Genomic DNA, 14,864 nt, shown 5'->3' on the forward strand with positions numbered 1-14,864 from the left:
GTTTCCCATTCCGCGCACTTTTCACATTTCTACTTTCTTGGATCTTTTCTAATCTCCTTGGTGAAATTTTGTTTTGTTTTTCTGTATTTGTTTTCTTCTAAAAACAAGTTGAAACCTTATCTATTTTTCCCTCCCTCCCTCCTTCCTTCCCCCCTTCCTTCCTTTTTTCCTTCCTTCCTCTCTTCTTTCCCTCTGGCCTCTTGAGATTTTCCTCATTAAAAATCAGTTTGCAGAGTGGAGCGCCATTTCCATCTCTGTGAAAATAACAGTTTGGGGTAAACATTGGATTCTGTAGTAAGCAGAGAGGAGCGTGTTAGAATTAAACCATCCACCACCGAAAGCAGAGTAAATAAATGTTAAACGGAAGGACTGAGTTTTCACATCATGCTAATTACTATCATGCCGTTTGATTAATGATTGGAAGTAATTACTATACTTGTAGCTTTAAAAAAGGAACTGCACGGCTGCCTGCGTTTTTCAGTATCAGACCTCCTGATAATAACGATAGACCTTCTGATTCTTTGTTTTTTTTCTTTTTCTCTTCCTTTGTTTTCCTAACTTTATTCTAAGAGAGAACAAAGAAAATATGATTCACCTCCCACCAGCCTGGTGAAATATATATTAAAAGACCAGATTAGAGTCTGGAGGGAAAAGGAGTTTGACAGTATCTGTCAGCTAAGTGCTGGTTTCTCTTTTCTTGTTAATTCTTTTAATGGGACTCTCTCTGCTTACATTACAGGGAGACCCTCCCTATATACGGAGAAACAGCACGGGCCAACGATGTGGCATCAGCCAGGGCTGAATGGTTCAGAATTCAGGTTTATATAGGGGGTATCACAAAACACTTCCTTCACGATTATGTAAAACTACCACTTCACATGTTCATTTTGTAGTAACCAAATGCTGGATTTACCATGTGAACAAAAGTTTAGGTCAAAGAAAGACAAGTGGAGGAAAAGAAATGTTGTAGCAAAGACCCAACCTACAAAACTCCATGGCTGTGGTGATCCAGGCCAGAGTTGCATTCCGAGGAGCTCGTCTGAATCCCAGGTCCTTCATCTCACCTGTAATTTGTAGCAAATCTTGGATGGAAGTCCCCTCAGCTTGGTCTCCATAAAAGAAATTCCATTCACCCTACACATTGGGGCCTGCACACCAATTAAAAGCTGAATCGGCTTCCATGATAGAGACGCTGATTTTCTGATGTCAAAGCTGAAAGTACCCCTCTAAACTAAACAGCTTAGCTTTTGGTAACCTAGGCAGATCATATCAGGGTAATTAAACACTACCCAAAAGCAAAGGGCAGGAAAAGGGGGGAAAAAATGAGTGTGTGTCATAAGAGCTCTAGGTGCATGTTTCCTAACACTCACCCCAAATATTGGGAAACGAAAATGAATATTGTTCTGTGAATTCATTATTCCTGTGAATAAAAGAAATAGAATTTATTCTATCAAAGAACAGAATATTCATGTACAAAGAGCATGCATATATACTTCCATCATATCCTCTGGCAACTTTTTTTTTTTTTTTTTAAATATTTATTTATTTATTTATTTACTTTTGGCTGTGTTGGATCTTCGTTTCTATGCGAGGGCTTTCTCTAGTTGCGGCGAGCAGGGCCCACTCTTCATCGCGGTGCGCGGGCCTCTCACTGTCGCGGCCTCTCGTTGCGGAGCGCAGGCTCCAGACGCGCAGGCTCAGTAGTTGTGGCTCACGTGCCCAGTTGCCCCACGGCATGTGGGATCTTCCCGGACCAGGGCTCGAACTTATGCCCCCTGCATTGGCAGGTGGATTCTTAACCACTGCGCCACCAGGGAAGCCCTGGCAACTTTTATAGTGGACCCACTTGTAAATTTTCCCAGAATTGTCATTGTATTTATTACAAGCTTTTTATTCTATGTGAAGGGCGGGTAACTATGGCCCATTTTTTTGTAAAAAGTTTCATTGGAACACTGCTCTTCCCATTGTTTATAAGCTATAACCACACAGTTTGGTTGCTAAAGAAAACATGTGGCCCCCAAATTCTAAAATATGCACCACCTGGCCCTTAACAAAAAAATTTCCCAACGCTGTCATATTTGGTGTTGTGTTTCATTTGGGGTCTTTTGACATTGAGACGTGTTTAAATTGGTTTTTACGTAGTTATATGAATCAGTTATTTTCTTTATAATAATAAAAATATATCTTTATGATAATAAAGATAATATTTGGTTCCTGGTATTTCTCCTTTGAGTGTCAAGGCCTCTATCAAAATACGATTACTGGGCTTCCCTGGTGGCGCAGTGGTTGGGAGTCCACCTGCCGATGCAGGGGACGCAGGTTCGTGCCCCGGTCCGGGAAGATCCCACATGCCGCGGAGCGGCTGGGCCCGTGAGCCGTGGCCGCTGAGCCTGCGCGTCCGGAGCCTGTGCTCCGCAACGGGAGAGGCCACAACAGTGAGAGGCCTGCGTACCGCCAAAAAAAAAAAAAAAATATATATATATATATATATATATATATATATATATATATATGATTACCTACATATTATTATTAATTATATTCTGATCTGGTTTGTTCATATGGAGACATAAATATGCATGAGTATAGCTTTTATGGTTAAGAGCATTCACTGTATGAGGGTTTTATATATGTGTAATTCATCATACATATTTCACATCTATTCTTATTTTACCATACACACATATATAAAATTATTACTGTATATTATAATATTACCAATCCTAGTAAACAGTAGAAAGAAAGAAAAATAAACTAGCTGAGTAAAGATTGTCAGGGAAGAGTTAAAATGGCCATTAGAGAAGATGTGATCTCCTACAAGACAAAAAATTATACTGTATCTCTACGACTCAAATGTAATGAGAACCCAGCAAGAATACTACACAAAGGATTAACTTACAAAATCAACTTTAAAAATTTTATAGTGTTTTTCTGCTCCTCAATAATGAAGTGCTAAGTATAATGCAAATTATATTTATTGCAATATCAATTTAAAAGTATTAAAAATCTGAGAATTAACTTATCTAAACACGTACAGTTCAACAAAGGAAAACAGACTAATACAAATGATCATCAAGATCTCGGAAAGCATGACAAATATAATAATATAAATTCTCCTCCAGACTTAATCATGCTATCAGAGAAATACCAGTCAGAATTCCCACTGGCTCTTTAGAAGCTCCGTTAACATACCCGAAAGTTTATGTGGAGAATAGAAAAAACAACATAGCTAAGTCAAAATTGAAAAGTAAGGATGAACAGAGCTGTCTTACCAGGTAAATATTTGCAAAGCCGTGTATAGTATTAAAAACAATTTGTTGATGCTCCAAGGATTGGAAATAGACTAACAGAGTCGTCCAGAAATTGGCAGGACTATGACTGTTTGGAAACTTAATATACAGTTCAGTTGGTGTCATGGATCAATGAAAAAAGACAGAGCATTCTGTATATGGCACTGAAAACTAGCTCTGTGTAAGAAATAACAGTGCACCTTTCTCTGGATCCATATTCAATGTCGGATTGTAGATGGATAAACCTACGTGTGAAACATAAAGGTTATACATTAATAGAAGAAAATACAGGAAAATATCTAACTGGTTTAGGGTTGTAGAGCATTTTTTTAAAATGCAAAATATCGGATAAGAAAATTGGTGAGTATTTTTACCATCAAAATATAGGATTAATATGGGTAAATATTTTAAAAAGTGTTGATCAATGGGTGTAACATTTTCACTATGTTTAATCTCACAGCCAAGGAAATAATACCTAGATATGTAAGAAATTCCTCCAAATTTATAAGGAAAATACAGTGGTCTGAACAATTAGGGGCAAAAGGATGAAGGAGCAAACAACAGAAGAAATGTAAAATGCATACTTTGAGGGAGATAAACCTGGAATATAGTCACAATGCTCATTTTTTCCTGGGCTCAGAATTAGACTGGTTAATGTGCACACGGAATTGTTTACTTGACATGTCTACACTGAAGAGAAAGGCTGTCCCATTATAAGTAAGCAGAATGTTCAGAGAAAAGTCCAAAATAGTGTCGAGATAATTGAGGAAAATCTCCTCACCACCTTTTGCAGAAACTTCCTGATTACAAGAGAAATATATAAGGGTGAGGAGAGAATTCTGAGAAATACTCTGGTGATAAAAGGCATCATTATGCCCATGTGTTTAATACTGGTTTTCTATATTATTCCTCTGGAATTTCATTTTCTAAAAGTTCCTTTCAATTTTAGGGTCAATACACATTTAAATATAAACATAAATGTAAATATAAAAGTAATGATAGATGCTTAGACAACTACGTAGATCTACAGAGGTAGATCAGTATGCAGGTGGATGGATGGATGGATGGACAGATGGATGGATGGATGGATGGCTAGATTGCTGGATTTGTAGATAGATAGATGGACAGATTGATAGATCGTTAGATTTGGATAGATAGTTGAATAACTACATAGATCTAGATAGGTAGATCAATATGTAGGTAGATGGATGGACGAACAGATAGATGGGTAAATAGAAGGATAGATGGATAGCTAGATAGCTAGGTTTTGAGATGATAGATACATACATACATACATACATAGATACATAGGTAGGTAGATCAGTAATTCTCAAAGTGAGTTGTTTGCTCTGGGGAGCCCTGGGTCACCCGCAGATACTTCTAGGACAGCTGTGTGTTCTATTTTCTTAACTATACAAAGATGTTATTTTTCATCTGCAACCTCATTCCATCACTGGAGTTTTCCAGAAGCTGTGTTCCATGTGACATTACAATAGATTGAACACAGAAGCAGAGGTAAGTATCTAACTGCCTTCTATTACTGCAAGCAGGCAGTAATCACTGTGTTACACAGTGACACACACCTACAGAGATTTGCAAAATGAACCATAATATCAATATTATTACTACTTTTTCTTAATTTAAAAAATGTCATTATTTCCATAACAATATGTCATAAATGAAAAAATGTCATGAGTTTTTATTGTTACGTGTAAATGAGTTAAGAAGTATAAATTTTTCAGTTTTAATTTCTAATTAAAATCAAATGATTTAAAGCAACCAGATTAATGCATGCAAATGTTCGCTCTTAGATTAATTTTCGTGAAATGCTGTAAAGCAAATCCTAGATGTGTTTTAATAAAGAAAATAAAATCCACTAGCACATGAAATTAAAACGTAGCAGACCAAAAAGACACAGCAAGATCCGTTACAAGAGTGCTTTTTGTTCTTGCTGTACTATTTTGGCATCAAAATATTTTAACACCAAAAAATTCCATGCTTCTTTCATCCTCTGCAGCTCCCCAGATGAGTCATTTCCGTTTCTGCAACCCATATTTTGATGTAATCTAACAGTGATTTTAGATTTTGTGCTATCAGTTGCTGGACAGTTCAATTCAGTGAGCTCACCGTCAGAAATAAAGAAGGAAAGGAGGGAGGGAAGGAAGGAGGAAGAGATAGGAGGGGAGGGAGGGAGGGAGGAGAGGAGGGGGATAAAATACTCCACATTGCCTGCTCCTGGCTCATCTAAGATGGTGGGATGTGCCGGTCCTTGACGAATAGATGACATGGAAACGGACGTCCTCAAGAGTGTCCAGTAAATGTCACAGGGTAGACCTCAGAGTTGAAAGTTGCGACTTTGTTTCCTAACTCTCTCTGGATGGCTGACGCTGCCTCTGTCACTGGCACACCTGCTTTTTTTAACCAGCTGTGGACAGAACCAATATGTCTGTACTGTCTGCTATTTGCGGGCAGGCTCGCAGCTCAGCCACCGAGTGGTCATGCTTGTTCACTGACAGTAGAGGGGCACCTAAGCTGAGAAGGAACTCCAGGGTTGAACCTCTCGGCACCGGCAGCGTTCTCACCAGTGCCCATTAACAAGGTTCAGGTGAGAAAAGGCTTTTACACGTCCCATCCTCTGAAGGGATGTTTCCTTCCTAGACGTAGTAGCAATTTTTGCTTCTTTACCATGTACAGACACACAAAAGACATGCTATTGTTGAATGTGTTTGTACCCCAAGGCATTCATCACGATCTGTACAAGGGGAAGAAAGACACGGTTTAGTTGACCAAAGGGTTTTGTCACACAACAGCAGTAACTATTTTTTCTGCAAGCAGGCAGTAATCACTGTGTTACACAGTGACACACACCTACCAGGAAATCTGTAAGGACCTGTTGTTCTATTATCCTGGCAATGGGTACTATTTAAATAAAACTGCCTACGTATACTGTGCATCAAGGATGGAATATTTATTCTGCAATGCAAGAAGTTGAATCCCTGCAGAAATTTCATGTTATGTTTAGTTATGTAGGGACTGTCCATCCTGTGTTTCATGAAGTTCATCTATGTCAGTTAAAATAAATGGCCTCAAAATAAGTATTACAGAGTGTAATATACATATACACATATATAAAATATATATATATAAATGAACCTGTAATATTTTCCTGTAATCTTTACCTTTAAAAATAACTAAAAATCTCACTTTCTTTTCCAAAATAACATTACCAGAGAAAGAATATTATTTCAAGGACTCGGCGTCGTGTTGAGCTAAATAATTTCCCAGCGTTGGCATGGAAATAGTGAAATGTAATTAATTACAATTCCTTGAAGCAGAGGGGCTCACTGCTGTCTCCTCGCTAACACCACAGGCTTTTCTTCATATTAGCACCATTTCATCCCCGGTGTGAGATTGATTTGCATATGCTAGTTCCATCCTCAGGTGGATGACAGGCAGAGATGATATCATCCTTTTTTTGGGGAATACTATGCTCTCAGGGACTGTCTGCTATCAGGTATTTAAACATTCACCGAATTATTCCCAAGAGCTCGATAGCAATGGCAGAATCAGGATTGCTCAGGGTAGTGTGTATATGTCCATGCCACTCTCTCACTTCGTCCCAGATTACCCCTCCCCCTCCCCGCGTCCTCAAGTCCATTCTCTACGTCTGCGTCTTTATTCCCGTCCTGCCCCTAGGTTCTTCAGAACCATTTCAAAACATAACTCTAAAGAGTGAATCTCCATAGCAAAAATGGATCAGGAGTTTCTGAGCCAAGAGGTAGGGAGGTGATTTTATAGTTCATGTTATATCACATAGTACTTTGGAGTTTTCTCAGATAAGTACTCTTTAAAATATATTTTTAATGGAGGTATAGTTGACATATCACAATATATTAATTTCAGGTGTATAATATAATGATTTCAATATTTGTATACAATGTGATTTGATCACCAGAATAAGTCTAGTTAACATCCACCACCACACATAGTTTCAAACTATTTTGTTGTGATGAGAACTTTTATCAATAAAATCTACTCTCTTAGTAATTTCACATATACAATACAGTATTATTAACTACAGTCACCATGCCGTACATTACATCCCCAGCGTTTATCTTGTAACTGGAAGTTTGTAATATGTGACCTCCTTCACTCATTGGATAAATACCTTTTCTATAAAGTTCTAAACTTGGGAAATAAATCTTCCTCAGAAAACAGCATTATATGAGGTCTTATTGTTTTTAATCTAGGTATGAATTTTATTTGGGGGGAATTGATAAAAACTTTTTTTTTTTTTTTTTTTTTTTTGCGGTACGCGGGCCTCTCACTGTTGTGGCCTCTCCCGTCGTGGAGCACAGGCTCCGGATGCACAGGCTCAGCGGCCATGGCTTACGGGTCCAGCCTCTCTGCGGCACGTGGGATCTTCCCGGACCGGGACACGAACCCGTGTCCCCTGCATAGGCAGGCGGACTCTCAACCACTGTGCCACCAGGGAAACCCGATAAAAACTTTTGAAAATGAACCAAATAGTGAGCCGTAGAAATAAGGGTTGTTATATAGATTACATTATGTTATACTATATATTAGTATATTGTATACACTTTAATTAATTTTACTCTTCATAGACGTAGTTTGTGCTCACACAGAAATATCTGATTAATTAGTAAAGGCAAGACAGCAACCTCAAAATGTGAGACACCAGTCTACATATCCAGAAGCAGTGTGGGTGCTTCCTGTACATGGAATCACTACACAATTTTACCTACACCAGAGGCCATCAGTGTGCTCACAGAATTAAGTGAAGTTTAATAAATCAACACAAAGGCAAATCCTACACATATTATTATTAAATGGGTAACCAAAGTAACATGGATAATGACATGGAAAATAGGAAGAAGTTGGCACTCTCCTTATGCATCACAGATGAAATACAATGAGAAATACCTAGAGTCAGGTGATTCTTCCACTTGACTTTTTCTTCAGTTCACTGAATTTAACATCAGTGGAGTGGCTTTAAAAGCTCTCTATATCCTACTTTATTCACAAGCACAATTTTGGAAAATGGCATTTTGACATATATCCATTCGATAGCTATTTATTGAGCAGCTACTATACTGAACAGTATTCTAGGAACCTGGGAATTATCAGTGAATAAAGAGACCAAGCAGAAAACCATGGGGCCAGTGTTCCAGGCAGAAAGAGCAGGTAGACTGTACAAAGGTTACAGTTATCATTTTTAATGTTAGTAACAAATGAATAGAGAAAGCAGTTGCTTATCCTCCTCAGAAATTACTATCCTGTAAATTCACTGTGCTCTTTGAATTGCAGCTTTATTATTTTATTAGTTACCAATCAATTTTGTATAAAAAGGATGAACAGCAGGACTAGACAAAAATTATCTCTAACAAATATATGTTATATATGTTATAATATTCAGCTATATATATTGCATGTATAACATAAGAATATATGCAACACATATTTGATTTGTAACATATACAACATATAATCTAATAATGCATATATAATTATATCTGTTATTATCTAATATAATTAATAATATAAATAAAATATAATAAATTATAAGTTACAATTATTTATAAATTATATATATTTTAAAATATGTACAATTTATAATGTCATATATTATATTGCAGTGTATGTAATACGAATGTGTATGCATACCTTTACATATTTATTTTCTTCCCAATATATTATTCACTATTTAATTTCATGAAATAAAAACGAATCATTCTTTTTCACCTATGGTAATTTGGGTGAACATTTTTTTGTTAAACATATAATACAAATTTATATTTCTCTTTTCCTTTGCCATAATAAACTATTTATTTAAAATGTGTACCAGGAACATATACTATTTTTATTTAATCTCCGTCTGTAAGTGTAATATCCGTGATAAAGATAGATGACTGTTGGCTGAAACTGAATATCAGACTCTGATGCTCACATTTAAGAAAAGTAGTTCATTTTAAGCTTCCTGGAGAAAGCAGTCAGCACACATCTCTCCATATGTTTAAAGAAAAATGGCTCTGAAATCAGTTTCTTTGGCCAAGATGCTATTATGAAGCAAATTATGTTAACACATCAAGTCATTAATGGAACATACAATTTTAAAGCTAAAGTGTACTGGAGAATTAGTTATTTTTCATGGTGTCTGGAAAATAATAATCCTTCATATTGACTAGGTAGAACTAAGATCCCCATATAGTGAGTTTTTATTCCATGATATGGTCTAATAGTTTATTTAGACCCAACTTTCTGCTAAAAACAACTTGAATTTTGGAGGAAAAATGCACTTTTTAAAGCATTATTGTCCTCAAGAATAGAAGAATAATATCTAAGTTGGAAGCTCAAACATGAAAAAGTAAGCAGAAAATTAAAATAATAAAATTGTAAAGCTACCAAATATTTTTCATTGAAATAAGTGACAATTATTTTAGCAGTTTAGTTCCTCAAATCAAAATTGGATGTCTGAAGCTAGTGGGGTGGTACCTTCAATGTGCTCAATTTACAGGGTTGGGGATTATCGTATTTATAGAAATATCATTTTCTCTCCAAATCCAAGTCCAAGATAATTATTTTGTATCATATGCCATTCTGAACTCACCAAGGATTTTTTCTTTTGGCATGAAAATGCAGAAGTCCATACTTTTCTAAAGCAAAATCAATTTGAAAAGAAAAAAATTTTTTATGACTTCTAAGGAGAGAAATTGAATCTAATGTTAAAAGTAATAAAAATACTTATTTCTTCCAAAGCATTTTTCTTGTTAGATTTGGTGTGTGTGTGTGTGTGTATGTGTGTGTTTTGGCTTCATATTTTTTTACCTTCCTAGTGGAAGGAGGAATGATTTTAGGATGCTTTCCAAAAGCTTATTCTAGTAAAGACTAGAGCATATTTTTAATTGAATCATTCTCAACTTTGAGGAAAAAACTCTAGCTTAGTGAAGAAATATTCTGCTATAAGTGAACAGAATTTGAAGTGGAAAGAAAGAATACATATTCTGCATTCATATACATATGATCTGTATGGAAATGAGCTAAGGTTTAAAAATGGATGTGCTTCTCTAATTTGCAATTAATTATGATAAAAGGGTTTGGCCTGATAGCTTTTTAAATTGCACAGTAACTTATCTGGAAACTCCACAGAACTAAGTCTTGTTTTTCTGGGGCAGGTGTGGGGTGTCAGACGTGTTGGTTCATTTAATAAGTAGGCTCAGAGACGATACATCTGTCTTTTACAATTTAGAGAACTTTCTTTGAGAAAGTTTGTGTTTTGTCTCAAAAAAAAGAGTTTAATCTAGGACTGCGCCATTTTCCTTTTTTGTCAGAAAGTGCTAAAAAAACAATAAAGTTGGTCGTGGATGAACTGATGTAGGTTTGGAGACGGAAAAATTTTAGGTCTTGTGCTCCTATGTCAGATTCAATAGAGGATCTTATATATGATTATATCAGCCTCCACGCTGTAAGAGTGATAAAAGCAAGTTAACGTACGTTTGTAATATTTTGAAATGAATCAGAAAGCATAAAGATGATTTCTTTTCTCTAGGTATGAGATTAAATGCATAGTGAGATAGAGAGAGCGAAAGACGGAGAGAGAGAAATAGAGAGAGGGAAAGATACAGAATATTGCTAATAGTTTGTCCCCTGGAAACCCATATAGCAATTAGACTCCCCCAGGGTAGTAGATCAGCACCGTAGGAAACGGGGGTGAGGGGCGGTGGCACGTGGAAACGGGGAGATGGAGTAAGCTTCTGTCAGAGCGAGTGTGTGTTCGTACTTCCCATTGTATCCAGTCCTTTCACGGATGAATTATTCTCAGTGTAGACATCGGGACTCACAGTGGACAAAATACCACTGTCACGGAGATTATGAACGACTCCCCATTATCCTGCAGAGGAAGTTAAAATGTGTACACTCATCCTTTAGTCATATCAGAGACGTCTAGATAAGGGTTTGCACTACTTAAACACATAAATCTCAAGAGAAGGGTTAGGACACTCCCAAGACTCCCTCAAACTGCTCACGATTACTACACAAAAAGGCTCTTTAAAAACAAGTAGAGTGTACATGGCCCTGTGTGTTCCCAAACTAACACACAGCTCAGTCGATAACATACACAGAAACACACTGTGATCTACCTTTTTATGAATGAATTAGCATTTAAAATTCAGAGCAAATGCAAATTGTAAATAGTGGCTTCAACTGTATTTGGCGTCGTTGGAAATATCTTAAATACACAATAACGTGTTCATTTAATGTTTTCAGGATTCAAATGAATATTATAACCCTGAAGCAAAAACAAGAGCTTAAGGGAAAAAAGAATGCTTATAGTTGTTTTTTAAGTATCAAGACTATGGAAACAATCCCTTGTGTGAAATAAATTGGAAGCCCTTTGTCCTCTACAAAAACTCATTAAAGAGGAGTCTTGGGCATGAAATGTACAGCGTGGGGAACATAGTCCATAATTATGTAATATATTTGTATGGTGACAGATGGTAACTAGACATACCGTGGCGATCATTTTGAAATGTATAGAAGTATCAAATCATTGTGTTGTGTAACAGGAACTAACGCAGTGTTGTAGGTCAATTATACTTGAAAAGCAAACAAACTCATAGAAAAAGAGGTCAGATTTGTGATCACAGGGAAGGGTGGGAGAATGCGGAAGTGGATGAAAGTGGGTCAAGAGATACAAACTCGCAATTATATGATAAATAAGGATTAGGGATGGACTGTACAGCTTCGTGAATATAATTAACACTGCTGTGTGTTGTGTATGAAAGTTAAGCGAGTATATCCTAAGAGTTCTCATCACGAGGAAAAACCTTTTTTTCTATTTCTTTAATTTTGTGTCTGTACGAGAGGACACATGTTCACTAAACATATTGTGGTCATTATTTCATGTTGCATGTAACTCAAATCATTGTGCTGTACACCTGACACTTACACAGTGCTGGATGGCAATTACATCTCAATAAAACTGGAAGAAGAAAAAAAGAAATTCTTAAAAGAATAAGAAATTGTTCTCATCCTTGTTGGTTTCTTATAAAAATGAGTACATGTGCAGGTTTTATGTCATGTCATCCAGTGAGGAAAGTTGCTGATTCATTAGAAAAAGTAATAAATAGGATGTGGCGCTTAAAATGCGACCTCCCCATCATCACGGATGCAGAGGACTCAGGCTCCTGGAGTCACACGTGGCCATCCCAGGTGCACAGGTCCCCTTGCTTTTGCCGTCTCTCCATCACCGTGGGTCAAGGTGGGGACCCTACGCTGCTCCAGGACCCACCTCCCCTTTCTTCTGTATCTCTATGGAAACATTTAATGATGGGTCCCCTGACTGTCACCCCGTAGGTCTCCCTGCCTTTTGCTCTACAGCTCTCAGCCTCATTGCTTCTATCGAATCCATCTGGCTGACGTCTTGATGCCCTTTTTTTAATTTCATGTCATTCTCCCATGGGAGCAATGTCTCACCCTCTAATCTCTCTGGCTTCTAGAAAATAAACTGAATACGAAATTTTTATTTATTTAACAAGGCTGTGCACATTCCCTCCCCTCTGCCCCACATCTATCCTTCCAAACTCTTGAAATTTGTCAACACCACTCTTTAGAGTCCAGTTGTATCCTGATCTAAAGGTTATTGAAGAGTTCTCCTATATGGTGATGGATGAAAACTAAAGTTTTGTTGGTGCGTATACTGTAGGGTATATAGAAATTGAATGTTATAACATGAAAAAAGTTCTAAACTGTAGACATTACTATTTATATATTCTATCAGGGATCATAATATTTCTTAAATTGCTTCTAAATATCTAATCAAACAAGTTCAAGTTGACCCTTGAACAACATGGGGGTTACAAACTCGGACCCTCCACACAGTGGAAAATCCGCACTTAACTTTACAGTCAGCCTTCTGTATCTTTGGTTCTGCATCCCTGTATTCAACCAACTGAGGGTCATGTAGTCCTCATTTAATGAAAAACAAAAAAAGCCCACAGACAAGTAGACCCGTGGAGTTCAAACTTCTGCTGTTCAAGGGCCAACTTCGTATTGAAAAATACCATTGCAAACATGACACCAAATAGAAAGCATCTCTCCTTCACCTCCGTGTAGAAAGAACATTAAGATTTACAGTGAAAATTAACGTATTCGAATTGGATATTTACTGTCTCCTGCTCTTCTACACTTCCTACAAAAGAGCTGTAAATAACTAGAGGTGCAAAATTACATTCAAAGGCCACGGTAGGGGACTTCCCTGGCGGTCCAGTGGTACAGAATCTGCAACCCAATGCAGGGAACGTGGGTTCGATCCCTGGTCGGGGAACTAAGATCTCACGTGCTGCCGTGGGGCAACTAAGCCCTCGCGCCACAACTACTGAGCTCTCACGCCTCAACGAGAGAGCCCGCGTGCTGCAAACTACAGCGTCAACGTGCCCTGTAGCCTGTTCGTCACAACTAGAGAGAGAAAACCCGCACACCACAACTGGAGAGAAGCCTGTGCCACAACGAACAGCCTGCACGCCGGAATGAAAGATCCTCAGTGAAAACACCGTGTGCCACAACTAACACTCGACACAGCCAAAAAAAATAAGCAAAATAAATAAATATTTTTTAAAAAATAAATAAAGGCAATGGTAGACCCCAAAATGAGGATTAATGTTACTGTGTGTGAAGCAAGGGAAAAAGAAATGCTCTGCAACTCACAAGTACAGTCACCATTCAGCTCTTTTTTAAAGTTAATTAATTAATTTTTTATTTTTGGCTGTGTTGGGTCTTCGTTGCTGCGTCCGGGCTTTCTCTAGTTGCGGCGAGCGGGGGCTACTCTTCGTTGCGGTGCATGGGCTTCTCATTGTGGTGGCTTCTCTTGTTGCAGAGCACGGGCTCTAGGCACGTGGGCTTCAGTAGTTGTGGCTCACAGGCTCAGTAGTTGTGGCTATGGACTCTAGAGCGCAGGCTCAGTAGCTGTGGTGTACGGGCTTAGTTGCTTCGCGGCATGTGGGATCTTCCCAGACCAGGGCTCGAACCCTTGTCCCCTGCATTGACAGGCGGATTCTCAACCACTGTGCCACCAGGGAAGCCCAACATTCAGCTCTTAAGTTGAATTTTGACGTTCGACTCCCTTGCACTCTGTGCAGCGTTTCCATGTATTACCGTTTCCACGTATTACCGATACCTCTATCCTTTGCTGTTACAAATGGTTCTCTCTTTTCAGCTCATTTATGTTTGCCTTCTTACTCAGCCTAAAATCGAAGGTCCTCCATTAAAGTCACTCCCTCATGAGCAGGGCTTTCCTATTCTATAGGACTGGCCTGAATAAACCATATCTCTGGTTCAGCCATGGCTGTTCAACCAATCCTTGACCTGCCCAGAATGTGTCAACATCGCTAGAGAAAACACACACAATTGAAGAGGGATCTAACCTCCAAGGCAGGAACACAGATGTCAAACGCATGCTTTGGAAATGTCCATGGATGCTTTTTGAGTGAACAAGCTCATTCTGAGATGAATACTCTTACTCTCCATTCAAACCCTTCCTACCCTCTGTGCTGTCCC

The sequence above is a fragment of the Delphinapterus leucas genome, chromosome X (genome assembly GCF_059928025.1).
Source record: "Delphinapterus leucas isolate spDelLeu-1000000601 "Yukka" chromosome X, BTC_Dleu_Yukka2, whole genome shotgun sequence".
NCBI classification, from domain to species: Eukaryota; Metazoa; Chordata; class Mammalia; order Artiodactyla; family Monodontidae; genus Delphinapterus; species Delphinapterus leucas.